General features: G+C 42.2%; 38 non-coding genes and 8 pseudogenes across 38 annotated transcripts; all 46 read left to right on the top strand.

The window, feature by feature from the left end:
• Positions 1–150: 150 nt before the first annotated feature.
• LOC123733649 (uncharacterized) lies at positions 151–264 on the top strand (annotated as a pseudogene).
• Positions 265–403: 139 nt separating this feature from the next.
• LOC123733581 (5S ribosomal RNA) lies at positions 404–522 on the top strand. Its single transcript, XR_006763958.1, has one exon. It is a non-coding gene; the product is annotated as a 5S ribosomal RNA (ribosomal RNA).
• Positions 523–661: 139 nt separating this feature from the next.
• Positions 662–780, top strand: LOC123733604 (5S ribosomal RNA). Its single transcript, XR_006763981.1, has one exon. It is a non-coding gene; the product is annotated as a 5S ribosomal RNA (ribosomal RNA).
• A 409-nt stretch (positions 781–1189) lies between these two features.
• LOC123733608 (5S ribosomal RNA) lies at positions 1190–1308 on the top strand. The gene has a single exon (XR_006763985.1). It is a non-coding gene; the product is annotated as a 5S ribosomal RNA (ribosomal RNA).
• Positions 1309–1447: 139 nt separating this feature from the next.
• Positions 1448–1566, top strand: LOC123733580 (5S ribosomal RNA). The gene has a single exon (XR_006763957.1). It is a non-coding gene; the product is annotated as a 5S ribosomal RNA (ribosomal RNA).
• A 139-nt stretch (positions 1567–1705) lies between these two features.
• On the top strand, positions 1706–1824 carry LOC123733611 (5S ribosomal RNA). Its single transcript, XR_006763988.1, has one exon. It is a non-coding gene; the product is annotated as a 5S ribosomal RNA (ribosomal RNA).
• Positions 1825–1963: 139 nt separating this feature from the next.
• Positions 1964–2076, top strand: LOC123733653 (uncharacterized; annotated as a pseudogene).
• A 145-nt stretch (positions 2077–2221) lies between these two features.
• LOC123733658 (5S ribosomal RNA) lies at positions 2222–2340 on the top strand. The gene has a single exon (XR_006764024.1). It is a non-coding gene; the product is annotated as a 5S ribosomal RNA (ribosomal RNA).
• A 139-nt stretch (positions 2341–2479) lies between these two features.
• LOC123733616 (5S ribosomal RNA) lies at positions 2480–2598 on the top strand. Its single transcript, XR_006763993.1, has one exon. It is a non-coding gene; the product is annotated as a 5S ribosomal RNA (ribosomal RNA).
• A 139-nt stretch (positions 2599–2737) lies between these two features.
• Positions 2738–2856, top strand: LOC123733639 (5S ribosomal RNA). The gene has a single exon (XR_006764016.1). It is a non-coding gene; the product is annotated as a 5S ribosomal RNA (ribosomal RNA).
• A 139-nt stretch (positions 2857–2995) lies between these two features.
• On the top strand, positions 2996–3114 carry LOC123733585 (5S ribosomal RNA). Its single transcript, XR_006763962.1, has one exon. It is a non-coding gene; the product is annotated as a 5S ribosomal RNA (ribosomal RNA).
• A 409-nt stretch (positions 3115–3523) lies between these two features.
• Positions 3524–3642, top strand: LOC123733497 (5S ribosomal RNA). Its single transcript, XR_006763876.1, has one exon. It is a non-coding gene; the product is annotated as a 5S ribosomal RNA (ribosomal RNA).
• Positions 3643–3781: 139 nt separating this feature from the next.
• On the top strand, positions 3782–3900 carry LOC123733607 (5S ribosomal RNA). Its single transcript, XR_006763984.1, has one exon. It is a non-coding gene; the product is annotated as a 5S ribosomal RNA (ribosomal RNA).
• Positions 3901–4045: 145 nt separating this feature from the next.
• LOC123733652 (uncharacterized) lies at positions 4046–4154 on the top strand (annotated as a pseudogene).
• Positions 4155–4295: 141 nt separating this feature from the next.
• LOC123733578 (5S ribosomal RNA) lies at positions 4296–4414 on the top strand. Its single transcript, XR_006763955.1, has one exon. It is a non-coding gene; the product is annotated as a 5S ribosomal RNA (ribosomal RNA).
• Positions 4415–4553: 139 nt separating this feature from the next.
• On the top strand, positions 4554–4672 carry LOC123733615 (5S ribosomal RNA). Its single transcript, XR_006763992.1, has one exon. It is a non-coding gene; the product is annotated as a 5S ribosomal RNA (ribosomal RNA).
• A 140-nt stretch (positions 4673–4812) lies between these two features.
• On the top strand, positions 4813–4931 carry LOC123733618 (5S ribosomal RNA). The gene has a single exon (XR_006763995.1). It is a non-coding gene; the product is annotated as a 5S ribosomal RNA (ribosomal RNA).
• Positions 4932–5070: 139 nt separating this feature from the next.
• Positions 5071–5189, top strand: LOC123733622 (5S ribosomal RNA). The gene has a single exon (XR_006763999.1). It is a non-coding gene; the product is annotated as a 5S ribosomal RNA (ribosomal RNA).
• A 409-nt stretch (positions 5190–5598) lies between these two features.
• On the top strand, positions 5599–5717 carry LOC123733606 (5S ribosomal RNA). The gene has a single exon (XR_006763983.1). It is a non-coding gene; the product is annotated as a 5S ribosomal RNA (ribosomal RNA).
• A 139-nt stretch (positions 5718–5856) lies between these two features.
• On the top strand, positions 5857–5966 carry LOC123733656 (uncharacterized; annotated as a pseudogene).
• A 384-nt stretch (positions 5967–6350) lies between these two features.
• LOC123733579 (5S ribosomal RNA) lies at positions 6351–6469 on the top strand. The gene has a single exon (XR_006763956.1). It is a non-coding gene; the product is annotated as a 5S ribosomal RNA (ribosomal RNA).
• Positions 6470–6608: 139 nt separating this feature from the next.
• Positions 6609–6727, top strand: LOC123733609 (5S ribosomal RNA). Its single transcript, XR_006763986.1, has one exon. It is a non-coding gene; the product is annotated as a 5S ribosomal RNA (ribosomal RNA).
• Positions 6728–6866: 139 nt separating this feature from the next.
• On the top strand, positions 6867–6985 carry LOC123733620 (5S ribosomal RNA). Its single transcript, XR_006763997.1, has one exon. It is a non-coding gene; the product is annotated as a 5S ribosomal RNA (ribosomal RNA).
• A 409-nt stretch (positions 6986–7394) lies between these two features.
• On the top strand, positions 7395–7513 carry LOC123733582 (5S ribosomal RNA). Its single transcript, XR_006763959.1, has one exon. It is a non-coding gene; the product is annotated as a 5S ribosomal RNA (ribosomal RNA).
• Positions 7514–7651: 138 nt separating this feature from the next.
• Positions 7652–7765, top strand: LOC123733655 (uncharacterized; annotated as a pseudogene).
• Positions 7766–8149: 384 nt separating this feature from the next.
• LOC123733638 (5S ribosomal RNA) lies at positions 8150–8268 on the top strand. Its single transcript, XR_006764015.1, has one exon. It is a non-coding gene; the product is annotated as a 5S ribosomal RNA (ribosomal RNA).
• A 139-nt stretch (positions 8269–8407) lies between these two features.
• LOC123733603 (5S ribosomal RNA) lies at positions 8408–8526 on the top strand. Its single transcript, XR_006763980.1, has one exon. It is a non-coding gene; the product is annotated as a 5S ribosomal RNA (ribosomal RNA).
• Positions 8527–8935: 409 nt separating this feature from the next.
• On the top strand, positions 8936–9054 carry LOC123733486 (5S ribosomal RNA). Its single transcript, XR_006763865.1, has one exon. It is a non-coding gene; the product is annotated as a 5S ribosomal RNA (ribosomal RNA).
• A 139-nt stretch (positions 9055–9193) lies between these two features.
• Positions 9194–9312, top strand: LOC123733584 (5S ribosomal RNA). Its single transcript, XR_006763961.1, has one exon. It is a non-coding gene; the product is annotated as a 5S ribosomal RNA (ribosomal RNA).
• A 139-nt stretch (positions 9313–9451) lies between these two features.
• LOC123733651 (uncharacterized) lies at positions 9452–9560 on the top strand (annotated as a pseudogene).
• A 139-nt stretch (positions 9561–9699) lies between these two features.
• LOC123733641 (5S ribosomal RNA) lies at positions 9700–9817 on the top strand. Its single transcript, XR_006764018.1, has one exon. It is a non-coding gene; the product is annotated as a 5S ribosomal RNA (ribosomal RNA).
• Positions 9818–10201: 384 nt separating this feature from the next.
• LOC123733657 (uncharacterized) lies at positions 10202–10310 on the top strand (annotated as a pseudogene).
• Positions 10311–10452: 142 nt separating this feature from the next.
• LOC123733640 (5S ribosomal RNA) lies at positions 10453–10570 on the top strand. The gene has a single exon (XR_006764017.1). It is a non-coding gene; the product is annotated as a 5S ribosomal RNA (ribosomal RNA).
• A 139-nt stretch (positions 10571–10709) lies between these two features.
• LOC123733648 (uncharacterized) lies at positions 10710–10826 on the top strand (annotated as a pseudogene).
• Positions 10827–11235: 409 nt separating this feature from the next.
• LOC123733548 (5S ribosomal RNA) lies at positions 11236–11354 on the top strand. The gene has a single exon (XR_006763926.1). It is a non-coding gene; the product is annotated as a 5S ribosomal RNA (ribosomal RNA).
• A 409-nt stretch (positions 11355–11763) lies between these two features.
• Positions 11764–11882, top strand: LOC123733475 (5S ribosomal RNA). Its single transcript, XR_006763854.1, has one exon. It is a non-coding gene; the product is annotated as a 5S ribosomal RNA (ribosomal RNA).
• A 139-nt stretch (positions 11883–12021) lies between these two features.
• On the top strand, positions 12022–12139 carry LOC123733645 (5S ribosomal RNA). Its single transcript, XR_006764022.1, has one exon. It is a non-coding gene; the product is annotated as a 5S ribosomal RNA (ribosomal RNA).
• Positions 12140–12278: 139 nt separating this feature from the next.
• On the top strand, positions 12279–12397 carry LOC123733623 (5S ribosomal RNA). Its single transcript, XR_006764000.1, has one exon. It is a non-coding gene; the product is annotated as a 5S ribosomal RNA (ribosomal RNA).
• Positions 12398–12807: 410 nt separating this feature from the next.
• LOC123733583 (5S ribosomal RNA) lies at positions 12808–12926 on the top strand. The gene has a single exon (XR_006763960.1). It is a non-coding gene; the product is annotated as a 5S ribosomal RNA (ribosomal RNA).
• A 409-nt stretch (positions 12927–13335) lies between these two features.
• On the top strand, positions 13336–13454 carry LOC123733625 (5S ribosomal RNA). The gene has a single exon (XR_006764002.1). It is a non-coding gene; the product is annotated as a 5S ribosomal RNA (ribosomal RNA).
• A 139-nt stretch (positions 13455–13593) lies between these two features.
• On the top strand, positions 13594–13712 carry LOC123733626 (5S ribosomal RNA). Its single transcript, XR_006764003.1, has one exon. It is a non-coding gene; the product is annotated as a 5S ribosomal RNA (ribosomal RNA).
• Positions 13713–13855: 143 nt separating this feature from the next.
• LOC123733644 (5S ribosomal RNA) lies at positions 13856–13973 on the top strand. Its single transcript, XR_006764021.1, has one exon. It is a non-coding gene; the product is annotated as a 5S ribosomal RNA (ribosomal RNA).
• Positions 13974–14382: 409 nt separating this feature from the next.
• Positions 14383–14501, top strand: LOC123733436 (5S ribosomal RNA). Its single transcript, XR_006763815.1, has one exon. It is a non-coding gene; the product is annotated as a 5S ribosomal RNA (ribosomal RNA).
• A 409-nt stretch (positions 14502–14910) lies between these two features.
• LOC123733630 (5S ribosomal RNA) lies at positions 14911–15029 on the top strand. Its single transcript, XR_006764007.1, has one exon. It is a non-coding gene; the product is annotated as a 5S ribosomal RNA (ribosomal RNA).
• A 139-nt stretch (positions 15030–15168) lies between these two features.
• On the top strand, positions 15169–15287 carry LOC123733619 (5S ribosomal RNA). The gene has a single exon (XR_006763996.1). It is a non-coding gene; the product is annotated as a 5S ribosomal RNA (ribosomal RNA).
• Positions 15288–15696: 409 nt separating this feature from the next.
• LOC123733575 (5S ribosomal RNA) lies at positions 15697–15815 on the top strand. Its single transcript, XR_006763952.1, has one exon. It is a non-coding gene; the product is annotated as a 5S ribosomal RNA (ribosomal RNA).
• Positions 15816–19570: the final 3755 nt, after the last annotated feature.

Raw genomic sequence — 19570 nt, 5'->3', positions numbered from 1 at the left:
GTGCTAAAAAGTGATGGGAACAGTGTTTGTAATTTCTTCTACTTTTTCAGTGACACAAAGTTCAAGCTGCTTATCTAATTGGTGAAAATGACAATGTCTGTTTATCACACTCACTTTGACTATATATGTTGTAGCAAGAGATTGTTTCTCGCTTACGGCCATACCAGCCTGGGTACGCCCGATCTCGTCTGATCTCGGCAAGCGGGTCGGGCCTGGTTAGTACTTGGATGGGAGACCGCCTGGGAATACCAGGTGCTGTAAGCATTTTGTCCACGAGGGTGTGCTCTTGCACTATTTCATCAGCAACACTGCCTTGTATTAAGCATTTAATGATGAATTGACTAAATGTCTGTTTTATCAGACTCACTTTGACTATATATGTTGTAGCAAGAGATTGTTTCTCGCTTACGGCCATACCAGCCTGGGTACGCCCGATCTCGTCTGATCTCGGAAGCTAAGCAGGGTCGGGCCTGGTTAGTACTTGGCTGGGAGACCGCCTGGGAATACCAGGTGCTGTAAGCATTTTGTCCACGAGGGTGTGCTCTTGCACTATTTCATCAGCAACACTGCCTTGTAGTAAGCATTTAATGATGAATTGACTAAATGTCTGTTTTATCAGACTCACTTTGACTATATATGTTGTAGCAAGAGATTGTTTCTCGCTTACGGCCATACCAGCCTGGGTACGCCCGATCTCGTCTGATCTCGGAAGCTAAGCAGGGTCGGGCCTGGTTAGTACTTGGATGGGAGACCGCCTCGGAATACCAGGTGCTGTAAGCATTTTGTCCACGAAGGTGTGCTCTTGCACTATTTCATCAGCAACACTGCCTTGTAGTAAGCATTTAATGATGAATTGACTAAATGCAGCTTCCTGCCTTTTTAATAGGATCAAATTTCCTTGTGTTTTCAATTAGCATCTGCCTTGTATTTATAAGACAAACAAGAATATTGTTGCTGAATGCAGCTTGTGTGTGCTTTGTGCTCCTTTGCCCTGTTCAAATGATGAAAGGAAATAAAGTTTGTATTTTATCCAACTACCTGTGCTAAAAAGTGATGGGAACAGTGTTTATAATTTCTTCTACTTTTTCAGTGACACAAAGTTCAAGCTGCTTATCTAATTGGTGAAAATGCAATGTCTGTTTATCACACTCACTTTGACTATATATGTTGTAGCAAGAGATTGTTTCTCGCTTACGGCCATACCAGCCTGGGTACGCCCGATCTCGTCTGATCTCGGAAGCTAAGCAGGGTCGGGCCTGGTTAGTACTTGGATGGGAGACCGCCTGGGTATACCAGGTGCTGTAAGCATTTTGTCCACGAGGGTGTGCTCTTGCACTATTTCATCAGCAACACTGCCTTGTATTAAGCATTTAATGATGAATTGACTAAATGTCTGTTTTATCAGACTCACTTTGACTATATATGTTGTAGCAAGAGATTGTTTCTCGCTTACGGCCATACCAGCCTGGGTACGCCCGATCTCGTCTGATCTCGGAAGCTAAGCAGGGTCGGGCCTGGTTAGTACTTGGCTGGGAGACCGCCTGGGAATACCAGGTGCTGTAAGCATTTTGTCCACGAGGGTGTGCTCTTGCACTATTTCATCAGCAACACTGCCTTGTAGTAAGCGTTTAATGATGAATTGACTAAATGTCTGTTTTATCAGACTCACTTTGACTATATATGTTGTAGCAAGAGATTGTTTCTCGCTTACGGCCATACCAGCCTGGGTACGCCCGATCTCGTCTGATCTCAGAAGCTAAGCAGGGTCGGGCCTGGTTAGTACTTGGATGGGAGACCGCCTGGGAATACCAGGTGCTGTAAGCATTTTGTCCACGAGGGTGTGCTCTTGCACTATTTCATCAGCAACACTGCCTTGTAGTAAGCATTTAATGATGAATTGACTAAATGTCTGTTTTATCAGACTCACTTTGACTATATATGTTGTAGCAAGAGATTGTTTCTCGCTTACGGCCATATCAGCCAGGGTGCCCTCGTCTGATCTCGGAAGCTAAGCAGGGTCGGGCCTGGTTAGTACTTGGATGGGAGACCGCCTGGGAATACCAGGTGCTGTAAGCATTTTGTCCACGAGGGTGTGCTCTTGCACTATTTCATCAGCAACACTTCCTTGTAGTAAGCATTTAATGATGAATTGACTAAATGTCTGTTTTATCAGACTCACTTTGACTATATATGTTGTATAGACAACAAGAGATTGTTTCTCGCTTACGGCCATACCAGCCTGGCTACGCCCGATCTCGTCTGATCTCGGAAGCTAAGCAGGGTCGGGCCTGGTTAGTACTTGGATGGGAGACCGCCTGGGAATACCAGGTGCTGTAAGCATTTTGTCCACGAGGGTGTGCTCTTGCACTATTTCATCAGCAACACTGCCTTGTAGTAAGCATTTAATGATGAATTGACTAAATCTCTGTTTTATCAGACTCACTTTGACTATATATGTTGTAGCAAGAGATTGTTTCTCGCTTACGGCCATATCAGCCTGGGTACGCCCGATCTCGTCTGATCTCGGAAGCTAAGCAGGGTCGGGCCTGGTTAGTACTTGGCTGGGAGACCGCCTGGGAATACCAGGTGCTGTAAGCATTTTGTCCACGAGGGTGTGCTCTTGCACTATTTCATCAGCAACACTGCCTTGTAGTAAGCGTTTAATGATGAATTGACTAAATGTCTGTTTTATCAGACTCACTTTGACTATATATGTTGTAGCAAGAGATTGTTTCTCGCTTACATCCATATCAGCCTGGGTATGCCCGATCTCGTCTGATCTCGGAAGCTAAGCAGGGTCGGGCCTGGTTAGTACTTGGATGGGAGACCGCCTGGGAATACCAGGTGCTGTAAGCATTTTGTCCACGAGGGTGTGCTCTTGCACTATTTCATCAGCAACACTGCCTTGTATTAAGCATTTAATGATGAATTTACTAAATGTCTGTTTTATCAGACTCACTTTGACTATATATGTTGTAGCAAGAGATCGTTTCTCGCTTACGGCCATATCAGCCTGGGTACGCCCGATCTCGTCTGATCTCGGAAGCTAAGCAGGGTCGGGCCTGGTTAGTACTTGGATGGGAGACCGCCTGGGAATACCAGGTGCTGTAAGCATTTTGTCCACGAAGGTGTGCCCCTGCACTATTTCATCAGCAACACTGCCTTGTAGTAAGCATTTAATGATGAATTGACTAAATGCAGCTTCCTGCCTTTTTAATAGGATCAAATTTCCTTGTGTTTTCAATTAGCATCTGCCTTGTATTTATAAGACAAACAAGAATATTGTTGCTGAATGCAGCTTGTGTGTGCTTTATGCTCCTTTGCCCTGTTCAAATGATGAAAGGAAATAAAGTTTGTATTTTATCCAACTACCTGTGCTAAAAAGTGATGGGAACAGTGTTTATAATTTCTTCTACTTTTTCAGTGACACAAAGTTCAAGCTGCTTATCTAATTGGTGAAAATGCAATGTCTGTTTATCAGACTCACTTTGACTATATATGTTGTAGCAAGAGATTGTTTCTCGCTTACGGCCATACCAGCCTGGGTACGCCCGATCTCGTCTGATCTCGGAAGCTAAGCAGGGTCGGGCCTGGTTAGTACTTGGATGGGAGACCGCCTGGGAATACCAGGTGCTGTAAGCATTTTGTCCACGAGGGTGTGCTCTTGCACTATTTCATCAGCAACACTGCCTTGTATTAAGCGTTTAATGATGAATTGACTAAATGTCTGTTTTATCAGACTCACTTTGACTATATATGTTGTAGCAAGAGATTGTTTCTCGCTTACGGCCATACCAGCCTGGGTACGCCCGATCTCGTCTGATCTCGGAAGCTAAGCAGGGTCGGGCCTGGTTAGTACTTGGATGGGAGACCGCCTGGGAATACCAGGTGCAGTAAGCATTTTGTCCACGAGGGTGTGCTCTTGCACTATTTCATCAGCAACACTGCCTTGTAGTAAGCATTTAATGATGAATTGACTAAATGCTTCTGCTTTTATCAGACTCACTTTGACTCATATATGCTTGTAGCCAAGAGATTGTTTCTCGCTTACGGCCATATCAGCCTGGGTTCGTCTGATCTCGGAAGCTAAGCAGGGTCGGGCCTGGTTAGTACTTGGATGGGAGACCGCCTGGGAATACCAGGTGCTGTAAGCATTTTGTCCACGAGGGTGTGCTCTTGCACTATTTCATCAGCAACACTTCCTTGTAGTAAGCGCATTTAATGATGAATTGACTAAATGTCTGTTTTATCAGACTCACTTTGACTATATATGTTGTAGCAAGAGATTGTTTCTCGCTTACGGCCATACCAGCCTGGCTACGCCCGATCTCGTCTGATCTCGGAAGCTAAGCAGGGTCGGGCCTGGTTAGTACTTGGATGGGAGACCGTTTGGGAATACCAGGTGCTGTAAGCATTTTGTCCACGAGGGTGTGCTCTTGCACTATTTCATCAGCAACACTGCCTTGTAGTAAGCATTTAATGATGAATTGACTAAATCTCTGTTTTATCAGACTCACTTTGACTATATATGTTGTAGCAAGAGATTGTTTCTCGCTTACGGCCATATCAGCCTGGGTACGCCCGATCTCGTCTGATCTCGGAAGCTAAGCAGGGTCGGGCCTGGTTAGTACTTGGCTGGGAGACCGCCTGGGAATACCAGGTGCTGTAAGCATTTTGTCCACGAGGGTGTGCTCTTGCACTATTTCATCACGCAACACTGCCTTGTAGTAAGCGTTTAATGATGAATTGACTAAATGTCTGTTTTATCAGACTCACTTTGACTATATATGTTGTAGCAAGAGATTGTTTCTCGCTTACATCCATACCAGCCTGGGTACGCCCGATCTCGTCTGATCTCGGAAGCTAAGCAGGGTCGGGCCTGGTTAGTACTTGGATGGGAGACCGCCTGGGAATACCAGGTGCTGTAAGCATTTTGTCCACGAGGGTGTGCTCTTGCACTATTTCATCAGCAACACTGCCTTGTATTAAGCATTTAATGATGAATTTACTAAATGTCTGTTTTATCAGACTCACTTTGACTATATATGTTGTAGCAAGAGATCGTTTCTCGCTTACGGCCATATCAGCCTGGGTATGCCCGATCTCGTCTGATCTCGGAAGCTAAGCAGGGTCGGGCCTGGTTAGTACTTGGATGGGAGACCGCCTGGGAATACCAGGTGCTGTAAGCATTTTGTCCACGAAGGTGTGCCCTTGCACTATTTCATCAGCAACACTGCCTTGTAGTAAGCATTTAATGATGAATTGACTAAATGCAGCTTCCTGCCTTTTTAATAGGATCAAATTTCCTTGTGTTTTCAATTAGCATCTGCCTTGTATTTATAAGACAAACAAGAATATTGTTGCTGAATGCAGCTTGTGTGTGCTTTATGCTCCTTTGCCCTGTTCAAATGATGAAAGGAAATAAAGTTTGTATTTTATCCAACTACCTGTGCTAAAAAGTGATGGGAACAGTGTTTATAATTTCTTCTACTTTTTCAGTGACACAAAGTTCAAGCTGCTTATCTAATTGGTGAAAATGCAATGTCTGTTTATCACACTCACTTTGACTATATATGTTGTAGCAAGAGATTGTTTCTCGCTTACGGCCATACCAGCCTGGGTACGCCCGATCTCGTCTGATCTCGGAAGCTAAGCAGGGTCGGGCCTGGTTAGTACTTGGATGGGAGACCGCCTGGGAATACCAGGTGCAGTAAGCATTTTGTCCACGAGGGTGTGCTCTTGCACTATTTCATCAGCAACACTGCCTTGTATTAAGCATTTAATGATGAATTGACTAAATGTCTGTTTTATCAGACTCACTTTGACTATATATGTTGTAGCAAGAGATTGTTTCTCGCTTACGGCCATATCAGCCAGGGTCTCGTCTGATCTCGGAAGCTAAGCAGGGTCGGGCCTGGTTAGTACTTGGATGGGAGACCGCCTGGGAATACCAGGTGCTGTAAGCATTTTGTCCACGAGGGTGTGCTCTTGCACTATTTCATCAGCAACACTGCCTTGTAGTAAGCATTTAATGATGAATTGACTAAATGTCTGCCTTTTTATCAGACTCACTTTGACTATATATGTTGTAGCAAGAGATTGTTTCTCGCTTACGGCCATATCAGCCTGGGTACGCCCGATCTCGTCTGATCTCGGCCCTGGTTAGTACTTGGATGGGAGACCGCCTGGGAATACCAGGTGCTGTAAGCATTTTGTCCACGAGGGTGTGCTCTTGCACTATTTCATCACGCAACACTGCCTTGTAGTAAGCATTTAATGATGAATTGACTAAATGTCTGTTTTATCAGACTCACTTTGACTATATATGTTGTAGCAAGAGATTGTTTCTCGCTTACGGCCATACCAGCCTGGGTACGCCCGATCTCGTCTGATCTCGGAAGCTAAGCAGGGTCGGGCCTGGTTAGTACTTGGCTGGGAGACCGCCTGGGAATACCAGGTGCTGTAAGCATTTTGTCCACGAGGGTGTGCTCTTGCACTATTTCATCAGCAACACTGCCTTGTAGTAAGCATTTAATGATGAATTGACTAAATGTCTGTTTTATCAGACTCACTTTGACTATATATGTTGTAGCAAGAGATTGTTTCTCGCTTACGTCCATACCAGCCTGGGTACGCCCGATCTCGTCTGATCTCGGAAGCTAAGCAGGGTCGGGCCTGGTTAGTACTTGGATGGGAGACCGCCTGGGAATACCAGGTGCTGTAAGCATTTTGTCCACGAGGGTGTGCTCTTGCACTATTTCATCAGCAACACTGCCTTGTATTAAGCATTTAATGATGAATTTACTAAATGTCTGTTTTATCAGACTCACTTTGACTATATATGTTGTAGCAAGAGATCGTTTCTCGCTTACGGCCATATCAGCCTGGGTATGCCCGATCTCGTCTGATCTCGGAAGCTAAGCAGGGTCGGGCCTGGTTAGTACTTGGATGGGAGACCGCCTGGGAATACCAGGTGCTGTAAGCATTTTGTCCACGAAGGTGTGCCCTTGCACTATTTCATCAGCAACACTGCCTTGTAGTAAGCATTTAATGATGAATTGACTAAATGCAGCTTCCTGCCTTTTTAATAGGATCAAATTTCCTTGTGTTTTCAATTAGCATCTGCCTTGTATTTATAAGACAAACAAGAATATTGTTGCTGAATGCAGCTTGTGTGTGCTTTATGCTCCTTTGCCCTGTTCAAATGATGAAAGGAAATAAAGTTTGTATTTTATCCAACTACCTGTGCTAAAAAGTGATGGGAACAGTGTTTGTAATTTCTTCTACTTTTTCAGTGACACAAAGTTCAAGCTGCTTATCTAATTGGTGAAAATGCAATGTCTGTTTATCACACTCACTTTGACTATATATGTTGTAGCAAGAGATTGTTTCTCGCTTACGGCCATACCAGCCTGGGTACGCCCGATCTCGTCTGATCTCGGAAGCTAAGCAGGGTCGGGCCTGGTTAGTACTTGGATGGGAGACCGCCTGGGAATACCAGGTGCTGTAAGATTTTGTCCACGAGGGTGTGCTCTTGCACTATTTCATCAGCAACACTGCCTTGTATTAAGCATTTAATGATGAATTGACTAAATGTCTGTTTTATCAGACTCACTTTGACTATATATGTTGTAGCAAGAGACTGTTTCTCGCTTACGGCCATATCAGCCAGGGTCCCCGTCGTCTGATCTCGGAAGCTAAGCAGGGTCGGGCCTGGTTAGTACTTGGATGGGAGACCGCCTGGGAATACCAGGTGCTGTAAGCATTTTGTCCACGAGGCTGTGCTCTTGCACTATTTCATCAGCAACACTGCCTTGTAGTAAGCATTTAATGATGAATTGACTAAATGCTTCTGCTTTTATCAGACTCACTTTGACTATATATGTTGTAGCAAGAGATTGTTTCTCGCTTACGGCCATATCAGCCTGGGTACGCCCGATCTCGTCTGATCTCGGCCCTGGTTAGTACTTGGATGGGAGACCGCCTGGGAATACCAGGTGCTGTAAGCATTTTGTCCACGAGGGTGTGCTCTTGCACTATTTCATCAGCAACACTGCCTTGTAGTAAGCATTTAATGATGAATATGACTAAATGTCTGTTTTATCAGACTCACTTTGACTATATATGTTGTAGCAAGAGATTGTTTCTCGCTTACATCCATATCAGCCTGGGTATGCCCGATCTCGTCTGATCTCGGAAGCTAAGCAGGGTCGGGCCTGGTTAGTACTTGGATGGGAGACCGCCTGGGAATACCAGGTGCTGTAAGCATTTTGTCCACGAGGGTGTGCTCTTGCACTATTTCATCAGCAACACTGCCTTGTATTAAGCATTTAATGATGAATTGACTAAATGTCTGTTTTATCAGACTCACTTTGACTATATATGTTGTAGCAAGAGATCGTTTCTCGCTTACGGCCATACCAGCCTGGGTACGCCCGATCTCGTCTGATCTCGGAAGCTAAGCAGGGTCGGGCCTGGTTAGTACTTGGATGGGAGACCGCCTCGGAATACCAGGTGCTGTAAGCATTTTGTCCACGAAGGTGTGCTCTTGCACTATTTCATCAGCAACACTGCCTTGTAGTAAGCATTTAATGATGAATTGACTAAATGCAGCTTCCTGCCTTTTTAATAGGATCAAATTTCCTTGTGTTTTCAATTAGCATCTGCCTTGTATTTATAAGACAAACAAGAATATTGTTGCTGAATGCAGCTTGTGTGTGCTTTGTGCTCCTTTGCCCTGTTCAAATGATGAAAGGAAATAAAGTTTGTATTTTATCCAACTACCTGTGCTAAAAAGTGATGGGAACAGTGTTTATAATTTCTTCTACTTTTTCAGTGACACAAAGTTCAAGCTGCTTATCTAATTGGTGAAAATGCAATGTCTGTTTATCACACTCACTTTGACTATATATGTTGTAGCAAGAGATTGTTTCTCGCTTACGGCCATACCAGCCTGGGTACGCCCGATCTCGTCTGATCTCGGAAGCTAAGCAGGGTCGGGCCTGGTTAGTACTTGGATGGGAGACCGCCTGGGAATACCAGGTGCTGTAAGCATTTTGTCCACGAGGGTGTGCTCTTGCACTATTTCATCAGCAACACTGCCTTGTAGTAAGCATTTAATGATGAATTGACTAAATGTCTGTTTTATCAGACTCACTTTGACTATATATGTTGTAGCAAGAGATTGTTTCTCGCTTACGGCCATATCAGCCTGGGTACGCCCGATCTCGTCTGATCTCGGAAGCTAAGCAGGGTCGGGCCTGGTTAGTACTTGGATGGGAGACCGCCTGGGAATACCAGGTGCTGTAAGCACTTTGTCCACGAGGGTGTGCTCTTGCACTATTTCATCAGCAACACTGCCTTGTAGTAAGCATTTAATGATGAATTGACTAAATGTCTGTTTTATCAGACTCACTTTGACTATATATGTTGTAGCAAGAGATTGTTTCTCGCTTACGGCCATATCAGCCTGGGTTCGTCTGATCTCGGAAGCTAAGCAGGGTCGGGCCTGGTTAGTACTTGGATGGGAGACCGCCTGGGAATACCAGGTGCTGTAAGCATTTTGTCCACGAGGGTGTGCTCTTGCACTATTTCATCAGCAACACTGCCTTGTAGTAAGCATTTAATGATGAATTGACTAAATGTCTGTTTTATCAGACTCACTTTGACTATATATGTTGTAGCAAGAGATTGTTTCTCGCTTACGGCCATATCAGCCTGGGTCGCCCGATCTCGTCTGATCTCGGAAGCTAAGCAGGGTCGGGCCTGGTTAGTACTTGGATGGGAGACCGCCTGGGAATACCAGGTGCTGTAAGCATTTTGTCCACGAGGGTGTGCTCTTGCACTATTTCATCAGCAACACTGCCTTGTAGTAAGCATTTAATGATGAATTGACTAAATGTCTGTTTTATCAGACTCACTTTGACTATATATGTTGTAGCAAGAGATTGTTTCTCGCTTACGGCCATATCAGCCTGGGTACGCCCGATCTCGTCTGATCTCGGCCTGGTTAGTACTTGGATGGGAGACCGCCTGGGAATACCAGGTGCTGTAAGCATTTTGTCCACGAGGGTGTGCTCTTGCACTATTTCATCAGCAACACTGCCTTGTAGTAAGCATTTAATGATGAATTGACTAAATGCAGCTCTGTTTTATCAGACTCACTTTGACTATATATGTTGTAGCCAAGAGATTGTTTCTCGCTTACGGCCATATCAGCCTGGGTATCGTCTGATCTCGGAAGCTAAGCGGGTCGGGCCTGGTTAGTACTTGGATGGGAGACCGCCTGGGAATACCAGGTGCTGTAAGCATTTTGTCCACGATGGGTGTGCTCTTGCACTATTTCATCAACAACAAGCTGCCTTGTAGTAAGCATTTAATGATGAATTGACTAAATGTCTGTTTTATCAGACTCACTTTGACTATATATGTTGTAGCAAGAGATTGTTTCTCGCTTACGGCCATATCAGCCTGGGTCGCCCGATCTCGTCTGATCTCGGAAGCTAAGCAGGGTCGGGCCTGGTTAGTACTTGGATGGGAGACCGCCTGGGAATACCAGGTGCTGTAAGCATTTTGTCCACGAGGGTGTGCTCTTGCACTATTTCATCAGCAACACTGCCTTGTAGTAAGCATTTAATGATGAATTGACTAAATGTCTGTTTTATCAGACTCACTTTGACTATATATGTTGTAGCAAGAGATTGTTTCTCGCTTACGGCCATACCAGCCTGGGTACGCCCGATCTCGTCTGATCTCGGAAGCAAGCGGGTCGGGCCTGGTTAGTACTTGGATGGGAGACCGCCTGGGAATACCAGGTGCTGTAAGCATTTTGTCCACGAGGGTGTGCTCTTGCACTATTTCATCAGCAACACTGCCTTGTAGTAAGCATTTAATGATGAATTGACTAAATGCAGCTTCCTGCCTTTTTAATAGGATCAAATTTCCTTTTGTTTTCAATTAGCATCTGCCTTGTATTTATAAGACAAACAAGAATATTGTTGCTGAATGCAGCTTGTGTGTGCTTTATGCTCCTTTGCCCTGTTCAAATGATGAAAGGAAATAAAGTTTGTATTTTATCCAACTACCTGTGCTAAAAAGTGATGGGAACAGTGTTTGTAATTTCTTCTACTTTTTCAGTGACACAAAGTTCAAGCTGCTTATCTAATTGGTGAAAATGCAATGTCTGTTTATCACACTCACTTTGACTATATATGTTGTAGCAAGAGATTGTTTCTCGCTTACGGCCATATCAGCCTGGGTACGCCCGATCTCGTCTGATCTCGGAAGCTAAGCAGGTTCGGGCCTGGTTAGTACTTGGATGGGAGACCGCCTGGGAATACCAGGTGCTGTAAGCATTTTGTCCACGAGGGTGTGCTCTTGCACTATTTCATCAGCAACACTGCCTTGTAGTAAGCATTTAATGATGAATTGACTAAATGCAGCTTCCTGCCTTTTTAATAGGATCAAATTTCCTTGTGTTTTCAATTAGCATCTGCCTTGTATTTAGAAGACAAACAAGAATATTGTTGCTGAATGCAGCTTGTGTGTGCTTTATGCTCCTTTGCCCTGTTCAAATGATGAAAGGAAATAAAGTTTGTATTTTATCCAACTACCTGTGCTAAAAAGTGATGGGAACAGTGTTTGTAATTTCTTCTACTTTTTCAGTGACACAAAGTTCAAGCTGCTTATCTAATTGGTGAAAATGCAATGTCTGTTTATCACACTCACTTTGACTATATATGTTGTAGCAAGAGATTGTTTCTCGCTTACGGCCATACCAGCCTGGGTACGCCCGATCTCGTCTGATCTCGGAAGCTAAGCAGGGTCGGGCCTGGTTAGTACTTGGATGGGAGACCGCCTGGGAATACCAGGTGCTGTAAGCATTTTGTCCACGAGGGTGTGCTCTTGCACTATTTCATCAGCAACACTGCCTTGTAGTAAGCATTTAATGATGAATTGACTAAATGTCTGTTTTATCAGACTCACTTTGACTATATATGTTGTAGCAAGAGATTGTTTCTCGCTTACGGCCATATCAGCCTGGGTACGCCCGATCTCGTCTGATCTCGGAAGCTAAGCAGGGTCGGCCTGGTTAGTACTTGGCTGGGAGACCGCCTGGGAATACCAGGTGCTGTAAGCATTTTGTCCACGAGGGTGTGCTCTTGCACTATTTCATCAACAACACTGCCTTGTAGTAAGCGTTTAATGATGAATTGACTAAATGTCTGTTTTATCAGACTCACTTTGACTATATATGTTGTAGCAAGAGATTGTTTCTCGCTTACGGCCATACCAGCCTGGGTACGCCCGATCTCGTCTGATCTCGGAAGCTAAGCAGGGTCGGGCCTGGTTAGTACTTGGATGGGAGACCGCCTGGGAATACCAGTTGCTGTAAGCATTTTGTCCACGAGGGTGTGCTCTTGCACTATTTCATCAGCAACACTGCCTTGTAGTAAGCATTTAATGATGAATTGACTAAATGCAGCTTCCTGCCTTTTTAATAGGATCAAATTTCCTTGTGTTTTCAATTAGCATCTGCCTTGTATTTATAAGACAAACAAGAATATTGTTGCTGAATGCAGCTTGTGTGTGCTTTATGCTCCTTTGCCCTGTTCAAATGATGAAAGGAAATAAAGTTTGTATTTTATCCAACTACCTGTGCTAAAAAGTGATGGGAACAGTGTTTATAATTTCTTCTACTTTTTCAGTGACACAAAGTTCAAGCTGCTTATCTAATTGGTGAATTGACAATGTCTGTTTTATCACACTCACTTTGACTATATATGTTGTAGCAAGAGATTGTTTCTCGCTTACGGCCATATCAGCCTGGGTACGCCCGATCTCGTCTGATCTCGGAAGCTAAGCAGGGTCGGGCCTGGTTAGTACTTGGATGGGAGACCGCCTGGGAATACCAGGTGCTGTAAGCATTTTGTCCACGAGGGTGTGCTCTTGCACTATTTCATCAGCAACACTGCCTTGTAGTAAGCATTTAATGATGAATTGACTAAATGCAGCTTCCTGCCTTTTTAATAGGATCAAATTTCCTTGTGTTTTCAATTAGCATCTGCCTTGTATTTATAAGACAAACAAGAATATTGTTGCTGAATGCAGCTTGTGTGTGCTTTATGCTCCTTTGCCCTGTTCAAATGATGAAAGGAAATAAAGTTTGTATTTTATCCAACTACCTGTGCTAAAAAGTGATGGGAACAGTGTTTGTAATTTCTTCTACTTTTTCAGTGACACAAAGTTCAAGCTGCTTATCTAATTGGTGAAAATGCAATGTCTGTTTATCACACTCACTTTGACTATATATGTTGTAGCAAGAGATTGTTTCTCGCTTACGGCCATACCAGCCTGGGTACGCCCGATCTCGTCTGATCTCGGAAGCTAAGCAGGGTCGGGCCTGGTTAGTACTTGGCTGGGAGACCGCCTGGGAATACCAGGTGCAGTAAGCATTTTGTCCACGAGGGTGTGCTCTTGCACTATTTCATCAGCAACACTGCCTTGTAGTAAGCATTTAATGATGAATTGACTAAATGTCTGTTTTATCAGACTCACTTTGACTATATATGTTGTAGCAAGAGATTGTTTCTCGCTTACGGCCATATCAGCCTGGGTACGCCCGATCTCGTCTGATCTCGGAAGCTAAGCAGGGTCGGGCCTGGTTAGTACTTGGATGGGAGACCGCCTGGGAATACCAGGTGCTGTAAACAGTGTTGTCCACGAGTGTTTGTCTTCTTGCACTATTTCAGTGACACACTGCCTTGTAGCTGCTTATCTAATTGATGAATTGACTAAATGTCTGTTTTATCACACTCACTTTGACTATATATGTTGTAGCAAGAGATTGTTTCTCGCTTACGGCCATATCAGCCTGGGTACGCCCGATCTCGTCTGATCTCGGAAGCTAAGCGGTTCGGGCCTGGTTAGTACTTGGATGGGAGACCGCCTGCGAATACCAGGTGCTGTAAGCATTTTGTCCACGAGGGTGTGCTCTTGCACTATTTCATCAGCAACACTGCCTTGTAGTAAGCATTTAATGATGAATTGACTAAATGCAGCTTCCTGCCTTTTTAATAGGATCAAATTTCCTTGTGTTTTCAATTAGCATCTGCCTTGTATTTAGAAGACAAACAAGAATATTGTTGCTGAATGCAGCTTGTGTGTGCTTTATGCTCCTTTGCCCTGTTCAAATGATGAAAGGAAATAAAGTTTGTATTTTATCCAACTACCTGTGCTAAAAAGTGATGGGAACAGTGTTTGTAATTTCTTCTACTTTTTCAGTGACACAAAGTTCAAGCTGCTTATCTAATTGGTGAAAATGCAATGTCTGTTTATCACACTCACTTTGACTATATATGTTGTAGCAAGAGATTGTTTCTCGCTTACGGCCATATCAGCCTGGGTACGCCCGATCTCGTCTGATCTCGGAAGCTAAGCAGGTTCGGGCCTGGTTAGTACTTGGATGGGAGACCGCCTGGGAATACCAGGTGCTGTAAGCATTTTGTCCACGAGGGTGTGCTCTTGCACTATTTCATCAGCAACACTGCCTTGTAGTAAGCATTTAATGATGAATTGACTAAATGCAGCTTCCTGCCTTTTTAATAGGATCAAATTTCCTTGTGTTTTCAATTAGCATCTGCCTTGTATTTATAAGACAAACAAGAATATTGTTGCTGAATGCAGCTTGTGTGTGCTTTATGCTCCTTTGCCCTGTTCAAATGATGAAAGGAAATAAAGTTTGTATTTTATCCAACTACCTGTGCTAAAAAGTGATGGGAACAGTGTTTATAATTTCTTCTACTTTTTCAGTGACACAAAGTTCAAGCTGCTTATCTAATTGGTGAAAATGCAATGTCTGTTTATCACACTCACTTTGACTATATATGTTGTAGCAAGAGATTGTTTCTCGCTTACGGCCATACCAGCCTGGGTACGCCCGATCTCGTCTGATCTCGGAAGCTAAGCAGGGTCGGGCCTGGTTAGTACTTGGCTGTGAGACCGCCTGGGAATACCAGGTGCTGTAAGCATTTTGTCCACGAGGGTGTGCTCTTGCACTATTTCATCAGCAACACTGCCTTGTAGTAAGCATTTAATGATGAATTGACTAAATGTCTGTTTTATCAGACTCACTTTGACTATATATGTTGTAGCAAGAGATTGTTTCTCGCTCACGGCCATATCAGCCTGGGTACGCCCGATCTCGTCTGATCTCGGAAGCTAAGCAGGGTCGAGCCTGGTTAGTACTTGGATGGGAGACCGCCTGGGAATACCAGGTGCTGTAAGCATTTTGTCCACGAGGGTGTGCTCTTGCACTATTTCATCAGCAACACTGCCTTGTAGTAAGCATTTAATGATGAATTCACTAAATGCAGCTTCCTGCCTTTGTAATAGGATCAAATTTCCTTGTGTTTTCAATTAGCATCTGCCTTGTATTTATAAGACAAACAAGAATATTGTTGCTGAATGCAGCTTGTGTGTGCTTTATGCTCCTTTGCCCTGTTCAAATGATGAAAGGAAATAAAGTTTGTATTTTATCCAACTACCTGTGCTAAAAAGTGATGGGAACAGTGTTTATAATTTCTTCTACTTTTTCAGTGACACAAAGTTCAAGCTGCTTATCTAATTGGTGAAAATGCAATGTCTGTTTATCAGACTCACTTTGACTATATATGTTGTAGCAAGAGATTGTTTCTCGCTTACGGCCATATCAGCCTGGGTACGCCCGATCTCGTCTGGTCTCGGAAGCTAAGCAGGTTCGAGCCTGGTTAGTACTTGGATGGGAGACCGCCTGGGAATACCAGGTGCTGTAAGCATTTTGTCCACGAGGGTGTGCTCTTGCACTATTTCATCAGCAACACTGCCTTGTAGTAAGCATTTAATGATGAATTGACTAAATGTCTGTTTTATCAGACTCACTTTGACTATATATGTTGTAGCAAGTTTGTTTATGAAAAACGGTTTATTTCTGTATTTCATGATTGCAATCTCCTGAAAAGTGTCAACAGTGTTCCTATCATCTGGATTAAGCAGTATGGCAACAATGGTACTTACAGATTGACTCAAACATGATTTAGACCTTGTTTATGAAAAACTGTTTTTTTCTGTATTTCATGATTGCAACTTGCTGAAAAGTGTCAACAGTGTTCCTATCATCTGGATTAAGCAGTACGGCAACAATGGTACTTACAGAGTGACTCAAACATGATTTAGACCTTGTTTATGAAAAACTGTTTATTTCTGTATTTCATAATTGCAACTTGCTGAAAAGTGTCAACAGTGTTCCTATCATCAGGAGTAAGCTGTACAGCAAAATGGTACTTACAGAGTGACTCAACCATGATTTAGACCTTGTTTTGGAAAAACTGTTTATTTCTGTATTTCATAACTGTAACTTGCTGAAAAGTGTCAACAGTGTTCCTATCATCAGGAGTAAGCTGTACAGCAAAATGGTACTTACAGAGTGACTCAAACATGATTTAGACCTTGTTTTTGAAAAACTGTTCATTTCTGTATTTCATGATTGCAACTTGCTGAAAAGTGTCAACAGTGTTCCTATCATCAATTTTAAACAGCACAGCAAAATGGTACTTACAGAGTGACTCAAACATGAATTAGATCTTTTTATGAAAAACTGTTTATTTCTGTATTTCATGATTGCAACTTGCTGAAACGTGTCAACATTTTTCCTATCATCAGGATTAAGCTGTACAGCAAAATGGTACTTACAGAGTGACTCAAACATGATTTAGACCTTGTTTATGAAAAACTGTTTATTTCTGTATTTCATGATTGCAACTTGCTGAAAAGTGTCAACAGTGTTCCTATCATCTGGATTAAGCAGTACGGCAACAATGATACAGAGTGTCTCAAACATGATTTAGACCTTGTTCATGAAAAACTGTTTATTTCTGTATTTCATGATTGCAACTTGCTGAAAAGAGTCAACAGTTTTCAAATCATCTGGATTAAGCAGTAAGGCAACAATGGTTCTTACAGAGTGACTCAAACATGATTTAGACCTAGTTTTTGAAAAACTGTTTATTTCTGTATTTCATGATTGCAACTTGCTGAAAAGTGTCAACAGTGTTCCTATCATCTGGATTAAGCAGTACGGCAACAATGGTACTTACAGAGTGACTCAACCATGATTTAGACCTTGTTTTTGAAAAACAGTTTATTTCTGTATTTCATAACTGCAACTTGCTGAAAAGTGTCAACAGTGCTCCTATCATCAGGAGTAAGCTGTACAGCAAAATGGTACTTACAGAGTGACTCAAACATGATTTAGACCTTGTTTTTGAAAAACAGTTTATTTCTGTATTTCATGATTGCAACTTGCTGAAAAGTGTCAACAGTGTTCCTATCATCTGGATTAAGCAGTACGGCAACAATGGTACTTACAGAGTGACTCAACCATGATTTAGACCTTTTTTGGAAAAACTGTTTATTTCTGTATTTCATAACTGCAACTTGCTGAAAAGTGTCAACAGTGTTCCTATCATCAGGAGTAAGCTGTATAGCAAAATGGTACTTACAGAGTGACTCAAACACGATTTAGACCTTGTTTTTGAAAAACTGTTTATTTCTGTATTTCATGATTGCAACTTGCTGAAAAGTGTCAACAGTGTTCCTATCATCTGGATTAAGCAGTACGGAAAAAATGATACAGAGTGGCTCAAACATGATTTAGACCTTGTTTATGAAAAACTGTTTATTTCTGTATTTCATGATTGCAACTTGCTGAAAAGTGTCAACAGTGTTCCTATCATCTGGATTAAGCAGTACAGCAACAATGGTACTTACAGAGTGACTCAAACATGATTTAGACCTAGTTTTTGAAAAACTGTTTATTTCTGTATTTCATGATTGCAACCTCCTGAAAAGTGTCAACAGTGTTCCTATCATCTGGATTAAGCAGTATGGCAACAATGGAACTTAAAGAGTGACTCAAACATGATTTAGACCTTGTTTTTGAAAAACTGTTTATTTCTGTATTTCATGATTGCAACTTGCTGAAAAGTGTCAACAGTGTTCCTATCATCTGGAGTAAGCTGTACAGCAAAATGGTACTTACAGAGTGACTCAAACATGATTTAGACCTTGTTTTTGAAAAACTGTTTATTTCTGTATTTCATGATTGCAACTGGTTGAAAAGTGTCTACAATGTTCCTATCATCGATTTTAAACAGTACAGCAAAATGGTACTTACAGAGTGACTCAAACATGATTTAGACCTTGTTTTTTGAAAAACTGTTTATTTCTGTATTTCATGATTGCAACTTGCTGAAAAGTGTCAACAGTGTTCCTATCATCAATTTTAAACAGCACAGCAAAATGGTACTTACAGAGTGACTCAAACATGAATTAGATCTTTTTATGAAAAACTGTTTATTTCTGTATTTCATGATTGCAACTTGCTGAAACTTGTCAACATTTTTCCTATCATCAGGATTAAGCTGTACAGCAAAATGGTGCTTACAGAGTGACTCAAACATGATTTAGACCTTGTTTATGAAAAACTGTTTATTTCTGTATTTCATGATTGCAACTTGCTGAAAAGTGTCAACAGTGTTCCTATCATCTGGATTAAGCAGTACGGCAACAATGATACAGAGTGTCTCAAACATGATTTAGACCTTGTTCATGAAAAACTGTTTATTTCTGTATTTCATGATTGCAACTTGCTGAAAAGAGTCAACAGTTTTCAAATCATCTGGATTAAGCAGTACGGCAACAATGGTTCTTACAGAGTGACTCAAACATGATTTAGACCTAGTTTTCGAAAAACTGTTTATTTCTGTATTTCATGATTGCAACCTCCTGAAAAGTGTCAACAGTGTTCCTATCATCTGGATTAAGCAGTATGGCAACAATGGTACTTAAAGAGTGACTCAAACATGATTTAGACCTTGTTTATGAAAAACAGTTTTTTTCTGTATTTCATGATTGCAATTTGCTGAAAAGTGTCAACAGTGTTCCTATCATCTGGATTAAGCAGTACGGCAACAATGGTACTTACAGAGTGACTCAACCATGATTTAGACCTTGTTTTTGAAAAACAGTTTATTTCTGTATTTCATAACTGCAACTTGCTGAAAAGTGTCAACAGTGTTCCTATCATCAGGAGTAAGCTGTACAGCAAAATGGTACTTACAGAGTGACTCAAACATGATTTAGACCTTGTTTTCGAAAAACAGTTTATTTCTGTATTTCATGATTGCAACTTGCTGAAAAGTGTCAACAGTGTTCCTATCATCTGGATTAAGCAGTACGGCAACAATGGTACTTACAGAGTGACTCAACCATGATTTAGACCTTTTTTGGAAAAACTGTTTATTTCTGTATTTCATAACTGCAACTTGCTGAAAAGTGTCAACAGTGTTCCTATCATCAGGAGTAAGCTGTATAGCAAAATGGAACTTACAGAGTGACTCAAACACGATTTAGACCTTGTTTTTGAAAAACTGTTTATTTCTGTATTTCATGATTGCAACTTGCTGAAAAGTGTCAACAGTGTTCCTATCATCTGGATTAAGCAGTACGGAAAAAATGATACAGAGTGGCTCAA

The sequence above is a fragment of the Salmo salar genome, unplaced genomic scaffold (genome assembly GCF_905237065.1).
Source record: "Salmo salar unplaced genomic scaffold, Ssal_v3.1, whole genome shotgun sequence".
NCBI classification, from domain to species: domain Eukaryota; kingdom Metazoa; phylum Chordata; class Actinopteri; order Salmoniformes; family Salmonidae; genus Salmo; species Salmo salar.
This window is presented reverse-complemented; position numbering and strand designations above follow the sequence as displayed.